Here is a 12722-nt window from a genome sequence, read left to right as displayed (position 1 = left end):
AGTTCCCAAGTTCCCGGAATCAATAAGCAGAAGTCACACCCTGAATCGGGAAAGGAGCCATGGCAGCCTAGTGGCTCAGTGTTAACCTGGGGCCTCCCTGCTTGCTCTCCTTGCCACTCTTCTAGGGTATGATCTGTTTGAAAGCTGTATAGTAAAGTGACACGAGGTGAATTGATGGGCCTAGATCAGACTTGCTTTCAAACCCTGGGATCTGTGAGGACTCAGGAGAGCCGTTAATGTTTCACTGTAGCATGAACTGTTTGGTATATGTGTGAAACAGCGAGATCACAATGGCCAATGAGGAACATGGAATTTATTTATCCAATCCATCCATACAAATATTCCTTTAACAAATGCATACGTGCAAGAAAGTTCCTTCAGTGCTCGCTTCGGCAGCACATATACTAAAATTGGAACGATACAGAGAAGATTATCATGACCAAAGAAAAAAAAAAAAGAAAGTTCCTTCAGTGTAATACCTACCACAGCCTTGCTTTGTGAGTGCTCAAGAGAAGTCTTTTCCAACAAGCAGGAAGGACCAGAGCCTGATAGCACTGTCACCCTTCCTGACTCTTGTCCCCACTGTGAGGCATGCCTTGCAATCTGCTTTCTTATTTCCACCCATACAGCTCTGGGAGGCATGGGTGAAAACAGGAGTCAGGTTTTTCCTTAGCATCACCATCACCTGCTAAAGGGCAGCCTTTCCCAGCATTGTTCTTCACCACCACACTGGACATGCTCTCTCCCACCATTCCTCACCACTAACTAACTAACTAGATTTGCTGAGTTCAATTTAATTGTCCTTCTTAAAGAAAACCAGCAGTCCCACAGACAGGCATGTGCAGACACATTGAACCCACCCATTGCCCAAAGTGCAGGCTGTGCAATATTGCCAAGCCCAATATTCAGCACTGCCAGGTAGGAAGTGCCAATTTTCTCTAAGCACTGAGATTACCTTCATCGGAGCAGAAGCCACAGAGCTGACATGACCTGACAGGCTCAGGAAATTCCAGCTAAGGGAGGGCCCTGAGCCTTTCCATGGAAAGAAAAGGAAACATTTTTTTTCCCCTTCAAAATAAGGAGGCAAGGAAGATGTTAACAACTCAAGACTTTGCGAACTCTGATTTAAGAAGATCAGATAGCACCATGGGCTCATTTTGCATAGTGGTTGAATTCTGTGAGCACTGGGCATGCCCACAATCAGAGGCTGATCTCAGGGCAGATCTGTGATACACACTTAGAGAGACAGTAGTGGGTTTTCTTTAGTGTCTGTTTCTCTATCATCTTTCTTTTTTCCTTTTTAAAAAGTCTTTATTGTTGAAAGTAAGATATATGTCCCCCTTTATGCCCTATTGACCTCTTCTAGCCCATTCCCACCCCCCACCCCAGGCCTTCACCACCCTATTGTCAGTGACTATGGGTTATGCATATATGTATTCAAGTTCTTTGGTTTATCTCTTCCCACCCACCCATCCTCCCCTGCATTCCCTCTGAGGTTCAACAGTCTCTTCCATGCTTCTATGTCTCTGGATCTATTTTGTTGATCCATTTATTTTATTCATTAGATTCAACATATGAGTGAGATCATAGGATACTTATCTTTTTCTCACTGGCTATTTCCCTTAGCATAATACTGTCCAAGTAGATTCATGCTGTTGCAAATGGTAAGAATTCTTTCTCTTTTACAGCTGTGTAGTATTCCACTGTGTAAATGCACCACAGCTTTTTTAGCTACTAATCTGTTAATGGACACTTGGGCTGTTTCCAAATCTTAGCTATTGTAAATTGTGCTGCTATGAACAAAGGTGTGCATATATTCTTTCTGATTGATGTTTCTTAGGATATATTTATTGAAGTGGAACCACTGGGTCAAATGGCAGTTCCATTGTTAATTTTTTGAGGAAATACCATACTGTTTTCCACAGTGGCTACACCAGTCTGTATTCCACCAGTAATGTACTAGGGTTCCCCTTTCTCCACATCTTTGCTAACACTTGTCATTTGTTGATTTGTTGATGGTAGCCATTCTGGTAGGTGTGAGGAAATACCTCCTTGTCGTTTTGATTTCCATCACTCAGATGGGTAGTGACTTTGATCATTTTTTCTTATGTCTCTTGGCATTCTATATGTCCACTTTGGAAAAGTATCTATTTAGGTCCCTTGCCCCTTTTTAAATTGGACTGTTTGTCTTTCTTTGTTAAGTTGTATGAAGTCCTTGTATATTTTGGAAATTAACCCCTTATCAGATGTACCATTGGCGAATATGTTCTCCTATGTAGTGGGCTCTCTTGTCATTTTTTTTAATGGTTTCTTTTGTTGTGCAGAAGTTTTTATTTTGATGTAGTCCCTTTTGTTTATTTTCTCCTTAGTTTCCTTTGCCCTCAGAGATGTATCGGTAAACATATTACTATAAGAGATGTCTGAGATTTTGCTGCCTATGGTTTCTTCTAAAATTTTTATGGTTTCACATCTTATATGTAAGTCTTTTATCCATTTTTAGTTTATTCTTGTGTATGGTGTAAGTTGGTGGTCTAGTTTCATTTTTTTGCACGTACCAATCCAATTTTCCCAACATCATTTATTGAAAAGGCTATCGTTACTCCATTGTATGCTCTTGCCTTCTTTTTCAAATATGACTTGAGCATAATGGCCTGGGTTGATTTCTGGATTCTCTGTTCTGTTCCATTCATCTACATGCCTGTTCTTGTGCCAGTGCCAGGCTTTTTTTATTTTTTATTTTTTTATTACAGTGGCTTTGTAGTATAACTTGATATCTTGTATTGTAATTTCTCCAACTTTGTTCTTCTTTCTCAAGATTGCCACAGCTATTCGGGGTCTTTTGTGGTTCCATATAAATTTTTGGAGTGTTTGTTCTAGATCTGTGAAATATGCCATTGGTATTTTAATAGGGATTCCATTGAATCCATAGATTGCTCTGGGTAGTATGGACATTTTAATGATGTTGAGTCTATCAATCCATGAACACAGTATATTCTTCCATTTGTTTATGTCTTCCTCTATCTCTTTTTTCAACATCCTGTATTTTTCTGAGTACAGGTCTTTTACCTCCATGATTAAGTGTATTCCTAAGTATCTTAATTTATTTTTGTTGCAATGATAAATGGGATTGTTTGTTTAGTTTCTCTTTCTGAGAGTTCATTATCTATATATAGAGGCCTGGTGCATGGGATTCGTGCACTGGTGGGGGACATGGCCTGCGGGGATCGGGATCGGGGATCATCCCGGTCAGCTGAGTGGCTGTGGACCCACCCTCTGAGTGGCTGCTCCCGCTGTGGGAGCGCTGCTCAACCTGGTCAGCCGAGCAGCATTCCCACTGTGGGAGTACACTGACTACCAGGGGGCAGCTCCTGCATTGAGCATCTGCCCCCTGGTGGTCAGTGTGTGTCATAGCGACTGGTCAATTCATTGTTCTGGTCGTTCTGCTGTTCGGTCCCTGGGCTTTTATTATATAGGATATGAAAGCCTAAGTGACTGGCCAACTGTCTGACTGTTCGGCTGACCAGTAGTTATGACATGCACTAACTACCATGGGGCAGATGCTCAATGCAGGAGCTGCTGAGTTGCAGTGACTTTGCAGCTGCGGTTCTCGGGTAATGACAGGGTGCCACCCAAGAACTGCCCTCTCAAAATTCGTGACCTTGGGGGATGTCAGAGAGCTGGTTTTGGCCCAATCCCTGCAGGCTAGGCCGGGGGACCCCACCAGTGCACGAATTCGTGCACTGGGCCTCTAGTTGATGTATAAAAATGCCATAGGTTTCTGGGTGTTAATTTTGTATGCTATGTTTTCTATTTCATTTATTAAATCTAGTAGTTTTTTTTTGATGGAGTCTTTAGGCTTTTCTATGGACAATAGCATGTTATCTGCAAATAATGACAGTTTTACTTCTTCCTTTCCAATTTGGATGCCTTTTATTTTTTCTTCTTGTCTGAGCACCATGGCTAAGACTTCCAGTACTATGGTGAACAATAGTGGTGAAAGTGGGCATCCCTATCTTGTTCTTGTTCTTAGAGGAAATGGTTTTAATGTTTGCTCATTGAGTATGATGTTGGCTGTAGTTTTTAATATATGGCCTTTTATTATGTTGAGTTATGATCCCTCTTTCCCACTTTACTGAGAGTTTTTATCAAAATATGGTGTTGGATTTTATTCATTGGTTTTTCTGCATCAATTGATATGATTATGTGAATTTTGTCTTATAATCTGTTTATGTTATGTATCACATTTATTGATTTGGGGATATTGTACCAGCCTTGCATCCCTGGAATAAATCCCACTTGGTCATGATATATGATCTTCTTAATTTATTGCTGGATATGATTTGCTGATTATATATATATATATATATATATATATATATATATATATATATAAGGCATTTTTATTGTTTCAGAGAGGAAGGGAGAGGGAGAGAGAGATAGAAACATCAATGATGAGAGAGAATCATTGATCGGCTGAACCTTGCACGCCCTACACTGGCGATTGAGTCCAGCACCTGGGCATATGCCCCTGACTATGAATTGAACCAGGGTCCTCCTATTCACGGGTCAGCACTCAACTTCTGAGCCAAACCAGCCGGACTGATTTGCTGATATTTTGTTGAGGATTTTAGCATCTACGTTCATCAGGGATATTGGCCTATAAATCTCTTTCTTTGTAGTGCCTTTATCTGGTTTTGGGATTAGGCTAATGCTGGTTTTGTAACAAGAGCTTGGAAGTGTTCCTTCTTGATTTTTTGGGGGGAATAATTTGAGGAGGATAGGTGATAGTTCTTCTTTGAATGTTTGGTAAAACTCCCCTGTGAAGCCATCTGAATCAGGACTTTTGTTTGCTGGAAGTTTTTTAAATTATTGCTTCAATTTCAGCAGTAGTTATTGGCCTAATCAGGATTTCTGATTCTTCCTGACTGAATTTTGGAAGATTGTATTTTTCCAGGAATATGTCCATTTCACCCAGGTTGTCCAGTTTGTTGGAATATACTTGTTCATAGTATTTTTTTTCATGAACCTTTGTATTTCTGCGGGGTCAGTTGTTACTTTGCCTTTTTCATTTCTGATTTTGTTTATTTAGGCCCTCTCTCTTTGCTTCTTGATGACTCTGACTAGATGTTTATCAATCCTGTTTATCTTTTCAAAGAACCAGTTTTTGCTTTTATTGATGTTTTGTATTATATATTATTTTTGTTTCTATGTAATTTACTTCCTCTCTGATTTTTATTATTTCCTTCCTTCTACTCACTCTGGGCTTTATTTTTGTTGTTCTCTTTCTAATTCTTTAAGTTGTAGGGTTAGACAACTTATGAAAATTTTTTCTTGTTTTTTGAGGTAGGTCTGCTATGAACTTCCCTCTCAGACCTGCTTTCACTGTGTCCATAGATTTTCAGTTGGATGTTCATTTTCATTTGTTTCCAAGATGTTTTTAATTTCTTCTTTGATCTCATTGTTTAAAAGTATGCTATTTAGCCTCCATGTGTTTGTTTTTGAGTAGTTGATTTCTAATTTCATGCCATTGTGATCTGAGAAGATGTTTGATATGATTTCAATCTTCTTGAACTTGTAGAAACTTAGTTTGTGTCATAACACATGGTCTATTTTTGAAAATGTCCCCTGTGCACTTGGGAAGAATGTGTATTCTATAGATTTTGGGTGAAATGCTCTGAAAATGTCAATTAATTCCATCTGATCTAGTGTTTTGTTTAGGATCACTGTTTCCTTGTTGATTTTTTGTCTAGAGCAACGGTTTTCAACCTGTGGGTCATGACCCCTTTGGGGGTCGAACGACCCTTTCACAGTGGTCACCTAAGGCCATCGGAAAACACATATATAGTTACATATTGTTTTTGTGATTAATCACTATGCTTTAATTATGTTCAATTTGTAATAATGAAAATACATCCTGCATAGCAGATATTTACATTACGATTCATAACAGTAGCAAAATTACAGCAATGAAAATAATTTTATGGTTGGGGGTCACCACAACATGAGGAACTGTATTAAAGGGTCTCGGCATTAGGAAGATTGAGAACCACTGGTCTAGAGGATCTATCTAGTGATGTCAGTGGAGTGTTAAAGTCTCCTACTATGATTGTATTGCTGTCACTCTCTTCCTTAAAATCCTTCAGAAGTTTTTTATATATTTGGATGCTCCCGTATTGGGTGCATATATGTTTACCAGGGTTATATCCTCTTTTTGGATTGACTCCTTTAGTATTATGAATTGGCCTTCATTCTCTCTTGTTATGGCCTTCACTTTGAAGTCTATTTTGTCATATGTGAGTATTGCTACCCAGCTTGTTTTTCATTTCCATTTGCCTGGAAAATTTTTTTCCATCCCTTTACTTTCATTCTGTGTGAGTCCTTTGTTTTGAGGTGGGTCTCTTATAGACAGCACATATATGGGTCATGTTTTCTTATCCATTCAACTTCCCTATGTTTGTTTTTTTTATCAGAGCATTTAAGCTTTTTATATTTAAGGTTATTATTGATAGGTACTTATTTATTGCCATTTTATACTTTATGCCTGTTTTGTTCTCTTTCTCTTTATTTCTTCTTCTTACATCAGTCTCTTTAGCATTTCTTGTAGTGTTGGTTTGGTCTACTATACTCTTTTATCCTGTTTTTGTCTAGGAATCTCTTTATTTCACCTTTGATTTTGAATGATAACCTTGCTGGATAGAGTAGTCTTGGGTTCAGTTCCCTTGTTTTCTTTTTTTTTTTTTTATAATTAAATCTTTATCGTTCAGATTATTACATTTGTTTCTCTTTTTCCCCCCATAACTCCTCTCCTCCCAGTTCCCACCCCACCCTCCGCCCTCACTCCCCACCCACTGTTCTCATCCATAGGTGCATGATTTTTGTCCAGTCTCTTCCCGCATCTCCCACACCCCTTCCCCCCCAACCATAGTCAGTCCATTCCCTTTCTATGTCCCTGATTCTATTATAATCACCAGTTCATTCTGTTCATCAGATTATTTATTCACTTGATTCTTAAATTCACTTGTTGATAGATGCGTATTTGTTGTTCATAATTTGTATCTTTACCTTTTTCTTCTTCTTCCTCTTCTTAAAGGATACCTTTCAGCATTTCATATAATACTGGTTTGGTGGTGATGAACTCCTTTAGCTTTTCCTTATCTGTGAAGCTCTTTATCTGACCTTCAATTCTGAATGATAGCTTTGCTGGATAAAGTACTCTTGGTTGTAGGTTCTTGGTATTCATCACTTTGAATATTTCTTGCCACTTCCTTCTGGCCTGCAAAGTTTCTGTTGAGAAATCAGCTGACAGTCGTATGGGTATTCCCTCGTAGGTAACTGTTTCTTTCTCTTGCTGCTTTTAAGATTCTCTCTTTGTCTTTTGCTCTTGGCATTTTAATTATGATATATCTTGGAGTGGTCCTCTTTAGATTCCTTTTGTTTGGGGTTCTCTGGGCTTCTTGGACTTGTAAATCTATTTCTTTCACCAAGTAGGGGAAGTTTTCTGCCATTATTTCTTCAAATAGGTTTTCAATATCTTGCTCCCTCTCATCTTCTGGCACCCCTATAATTCTGATGTTGGTACACTTGTAGCTGTCCCAGAGGCTCCTTACACTATCTTCACAGTTTCGGATTCTTTTTTCATTTTGCTTTTCCGGTTGGGTGTTTTTTGCTTCCTCGCATTTCAAATCTTTGACTTGATTCTTGCGATCCTCTGGTCTGCTGTTGGGAGTCTGTATAATATTCTTTATTTCAGTCAGTGTATGCTTACTTTCTAGTTGGTCCTTTATCACACCATCGAGGGTCTCATTAGATTTCCTGTACATCTCATCAAGTTTATCGACAGCCTCTAGAAGCCTCTTGAGAGACCTCAAAAGTGTGGTTTTGAATTCTATATCCAGTAGCCTGCTTTCCTCCGGTTCTGTCCTTTGTGGCCTGTTTCTTTGTCTTGGCATTTTTTTATGCTTCACTGTGTCAATAGAGTGGCTTTCCGTGTTAAGTGTCCCAATTACCTGAGGTAGACAGTCTTGGTGCACGCACTTGTGGTCTCTGTGAGCAGCCTTGTTGTAGTCAAGCCTTGATTGTTGTAGGTAATTACTACTTGATCTCCAGGCCACCTGGCTGTGAGAATCAGCTGTGTTTGCAGTGGGAGAACTTCTGTCCTCTAGGGAGGTGCTAATCTAGCCTTTGCCTGAGGCTATCTGGCAAATGGCTCTGTGCAGGGCTTGGGCGGGGTGCGTCCCACCGGATCAACAGGGCGGAGGAGGGAGCAGTTATGGCTGCTCTCAGTCTGTCCCCAGGGGCTCTGCCTCTCTGTCCCAGAAACCGCTGCAAACCTTGGAGGGACCGAAGCCAGACAGTCCTGCTTCTCCTGTTTGAGTCTGGGTCCCTAGAGGCTCGCCCGGATCTGGAGCTCAGAGTCTGAGGCTCCCTCTGGATTGAAACAGACAACCATGCCCTCAGCCACCAGCCCACGCTGCGTGCACTCCGCACCTTAGTATTTTACTTCAGCACTGCGCCTCCTCTGATTCTCGGTTCCTCCTAGTTGTAGAACTTCCACTCAGCCAGCCTTCCTGTGGTTCTGGATGATGTCCATTCTGTCTTTTAGTTGTATTTTTGAAGTGGTTGTTCGAGGCAGCAAACTCCAGCGTTAACCTATGCCGCCATCTTGGTTTCCCCTTGTTTTCTTTACCTTATATACTTCCATTCCCTTCTGGCTTGAAGTATTTCTATTGAGAAGTCAGCTGACATTTTAATGGGAGCTCCCTTGTAGGTAACTGTCTGTCTCTCTTTTGTTGCCTTTAAGATTCTGTCTTTGTCTTTAATGTTTGTGATTTTAGTTAATATGTTCTAGGTGTGGGTCTTTTGACATCATTTTGGCTGGAACTCTCTATGTTTCCTGGACTTGAGTGACTTTTTCTTTTACTGGGTTAGGAAATTTTCCACCATTATTTCTCCAAACAGATTCTCTAATCCTTGCTTGGATTCTTCTCCTTCTGGTACCTCTATGATGAGAATGTTGTTGTGTTTTATGTTGTCCCAAAGCTCCCTTAAACTCTCCTCCTGCTTTTTAATCTTTTTTTTCCCATTTGCTGCTCTGAATGGGTATTTTTTATACCTTGTCTTATAATTCACTAATTCATTCCTCAGCTTCTTCTAGTCTACTGTTGAAACCTTCAAGGGTGTTCCTTCTTTCAGCTATGTCAATTATTTCATTTGTGGGTTGTTAGTTTGTCTCCCCATTTTTGCTATCCCTTTGTTTGTGTGTCTATGTATTAGATCAAATTGTTATGCCTCCCAGATTTTGTGGGGTAGTCTTATGTAGTTGGTGTTTTGTGGGACCCAGTGGTGTAGTATTTTAGATCTCCTGAGCTAGGTGCTCTAGGAGAGCCCATTACTTGAGTTATTTGGGGTTTCCTGTTATAGTTGTGTTTTGAATTTTATTATCCTGACATGGATGGAATCTCCTCTCAGCCTGGCTGACTATATGGATCACCCTGGTTATGTCATGCTAGCTGTTGTGAAGGTGCTGATTGAACAGAACAAAACACAATAAAAAAAATACAAAAGAAACGTACATAAGACCCCTACAGCACCAACAAAAGAAACCACCAGAGTAGAGAATTAGGAAAGAGAAAAAGAATGATAGAAAAAAGGAAAGAAAAAATACTAGGAGAAAACAAAAAGCACAAACAAACAAAAAAGCACAAAAAACTCAAGGGGGCAGAATATGTAGATTCAGGGCTGAAACAAAGAAAGTAAGAATAAACAATTAGACGAATAGGGGAAGGAAAATGGTTTAAAATAAAGGAGGGAGAAAAGAAATGAGTAGATAAGAAAAAATTTGAAAAGGAAAATAGAGGAGAAAACAGATAATCCTAAGTTGAGAAAAATAAAACATAAGAAAGCAGGAGAAAAACAAAGAGAAAGAAAATAGAAAAAAAAATTAAGTAGTGAAAAGAAGAAAAAAGACAAAAATTGAGTAGGAAAGGAGAAGAGGGAAATTAGATATATGAACAAAACAACAGAGACTAGAATAATAACAAATCAATAAAGCAGATAAAAAAGACAAATATTAAAAGGGAAAAAAGAGAGGAAAGAGAAAAACTCAAAAAAGAAAAGAGAAGAAAAAAGGAGGAAAAAGAGAAAAGGGGAAAAAAGGAGAAAAAAAACAGAAGTGGTGTTTGTTTTAGTCTCATTTATTGCTCCAATGGGAGCTCACTTTGGATCCCACCTTGATTATCTGTCTGCCATTTCTGGGCTTCCTGTTAGGATCTTAGGTGCTAACCACTGTCAGGCACTGTGCTTTGGCTTTTGGCAACCTGCTTGAAGCTCCAAGGGATCCACCAGTCCACTGCTTGTGTCTGTCTCCACAGGACTTGGTTGCAAGCAGGAGAGGCCAATCTGCCCCTAAAAGTAGGTTTGTTAGCCGCACAGGACCCAGGGCTGGGTCAGCAAACTTCCCCTGGTTCCCCTGGCTCCACCTCTTTCCACCTTTCCCTGCTAGCCAGCTGTCAATCTTAATCACTCAATAGTCTTTTTCTCAAATGGTCTTAGGCAGAGGAGGTGCTGTTTAGCTTTCAGGGAATATGGTGGTTATTTTTCTCTGTCCCAGAGCTAGTCCTCTGCGAATGTAGGACAGAGATCCTTGTATTGAGACCAACAGGGTCGGCTGGAAACCTGGCGTTTTTATCAGTTCTCCCATGTGGAGAAAACATGAGTCTGGTTCCCATGATATTGGGGCAGATGGTCCCTCCCCCAATCCAGTCACTGATGGCACCTTGAGACTATTCAAACCAAGCATGGCCTCTGCTTTTGTTTCTTCTGAAAAGCTCAAAATGCAGGGTGAACAGGCAGGGCACCTGTGGGTGGAGCAAGCTGTATCACATAGGATGGGTTTTTTTTCCCCTTTACCTGCCCTCTGGCAGCTGGGAGTGGCTAGCTCCTCTCAGGAAAAATGGCTGTTTTGGTTTGGGGACCTATGACCAAATGCTCCTGTCTGCTGTTCCATCAAGTCTCTCTGCAATGCTTCCCACCCCAGCCACTCCCCAGGCACTTGGAGTCCATGTCTCCCTCCCTGCACTGAAGCCTCAGGTTAGTAGTTACAAATGAAAACTCCTGGGCTCTCAGTTTAGAGAGAAAAAAAACCAAAACAGTGAAAAGAAAAACAAACAAACAAAAAAGTGAAACTACCACTTTCTCTCCATCTGGCTGTGTTCTACGAACTCCAGGCTCCGCTGCAGCCAGCAGCCCTGCCGCCTTTCACAGTTGATGATATGGGTGCTGTGGGTCTCAGATCTGGTGCTCTGGGTTGTGGAGCCCAGACTGGGCTCTGGGCCTCTATCTTCTGAGGGAATAGACTCTCCCATGGACGGGAGTTCCCTCTTCCTTCTTGGCCAGCTGGCCTGCTGCCAGGGGGAGCTGAGTCAGTGCCTCTTGTGACCTCGCCCTTTCTACCAGTCTCCAGGTGTTTTGTGTCCTTCCTTGATATCTATCATCTTTCTATTATCTATCTATCTAGTCATTTACCTGCCTCTGAACATAGTGACACTCTTGAAGGTAGACAGGGCCATACTCCTGAGAAGTGAATTTGAGAGAAAAATATAGTTGTATTTTTAGAAGCTGAAATGTTAGCTCTGAAGTTTACACCTCTGCTCTACTTCGTACTAAATGTGGCCCCATCACATTATGACAAATTCTCCATTTTCTGAGGTTAGCTTTCTTTGCTTTTGCTTATGCCCCCTTCTCCTTCCCAGAAGTTCTTATGGGAGTCACATCCACTGGGCACCTTTCTCTGACTCTCTTCCCCTCATCTGTGTTACAGGAAAGCCTGGTGTTGGCCCAGGTCTCACCACTCCTTAAGATCTGGATAGGATTAACTCAGGTCTTATTACCCAGCTTCTCAGACTGGAAATCAGTGACCATCCCAATATTTCTCTGAAGTCTGTGTGTGTGTGTGTGTGTGTGTGTGTGTGTGTGTGTGTGTGTGTGGTGATTGTGTACTCAAGGTTACAATCGTGCCAATTTTCAGCGTTGGCCAAACTGTTTGATCATTTCTCTACATGTTGTGGCTTTCTATCTCTGGTGCTTTCTCTTTGGATCTCTCCCTTCACAATAAAAGTGATCTGAATTCTGTTCAGAGCAGAAGAATATTTATTGAAGGTTTATGGTTCATAGGGAGTGCTTTTAAAAGCAAAGAACTTGTAATCCACATTACTCTTATTTTTTAAAATATATCTTTACTGATTTCAGAGAGGAAGGGAGAGGGAGAGGCAGATAGAAACATCAATGATGAGAGAGAATCATCAATTGGCTGCCTCCTGCACATCCCCTACTGGGGATTGAGTCTGCAACCCAGACATGTGCCCTTGACTGGAATTGAACCTGGGACCTTTCAGTCTGTAGGCCAAACATCTATCCACTGAGCCAAACCAAATAGGGCCACACTATTCTTTATACTTGTCTTCCAGCTAGGATTTCTCATAGCTGGGCTATCAGTTTTTTCTCTTCCCTGCCCCCCAACCTTTTTTCAAGAATTCCCATCCTTGACTCTTCTTTCCAGCAACATCTGTCTCTCATGTGCCAAATCCTGACCCAGAAGTTTATCAAGTTGTTTTCCCAAATAAAGCCAGTTTTCTCTCAATGAAGACTTCTAGATAGACCTCTTACCTGTTTAGATAAACCTGTTTTTTATTTCATTATACTAGCAACTACTACACTATAGCATA

The 12722-nt window shown here is 40.7% G+C and overlaps 1 pseudogene; it reads left to right on the top strand.

The window, feature by feature from the left end:
* The first annotated feature begins 380 nt into the window (after positions 1–380).
* On the top strand, positions 381–477 carry LOC139004618 (U6 spliceosomal RNA; annotated as a pseudogene).
* The last annotated feature ends 12245 nt before the right edge of the window (positions 478–12722 follow it).

This window comes from Myotis yumanensis, unplaced genomic scaffold, assembly GCF_028538775.1.
Source record: "Myotis yumanensis isolate MYYU_CA2020_CCGP unplaced genomic scaffold, mMyoYum1.0.hap1 SCAF_2, whole genome shotgun sequence".
NCBI lineage: Eukaryota > Metazoa > Chordata > Mammalia > Chiroptera > Vespertilionidae > Myotis > Myotis yumanensis.
The sequence above is the reverse complement of the archived record's forward strand: the minus strand, read 5'-3'. Positions and strand labels throughout refer to the sequence as shown.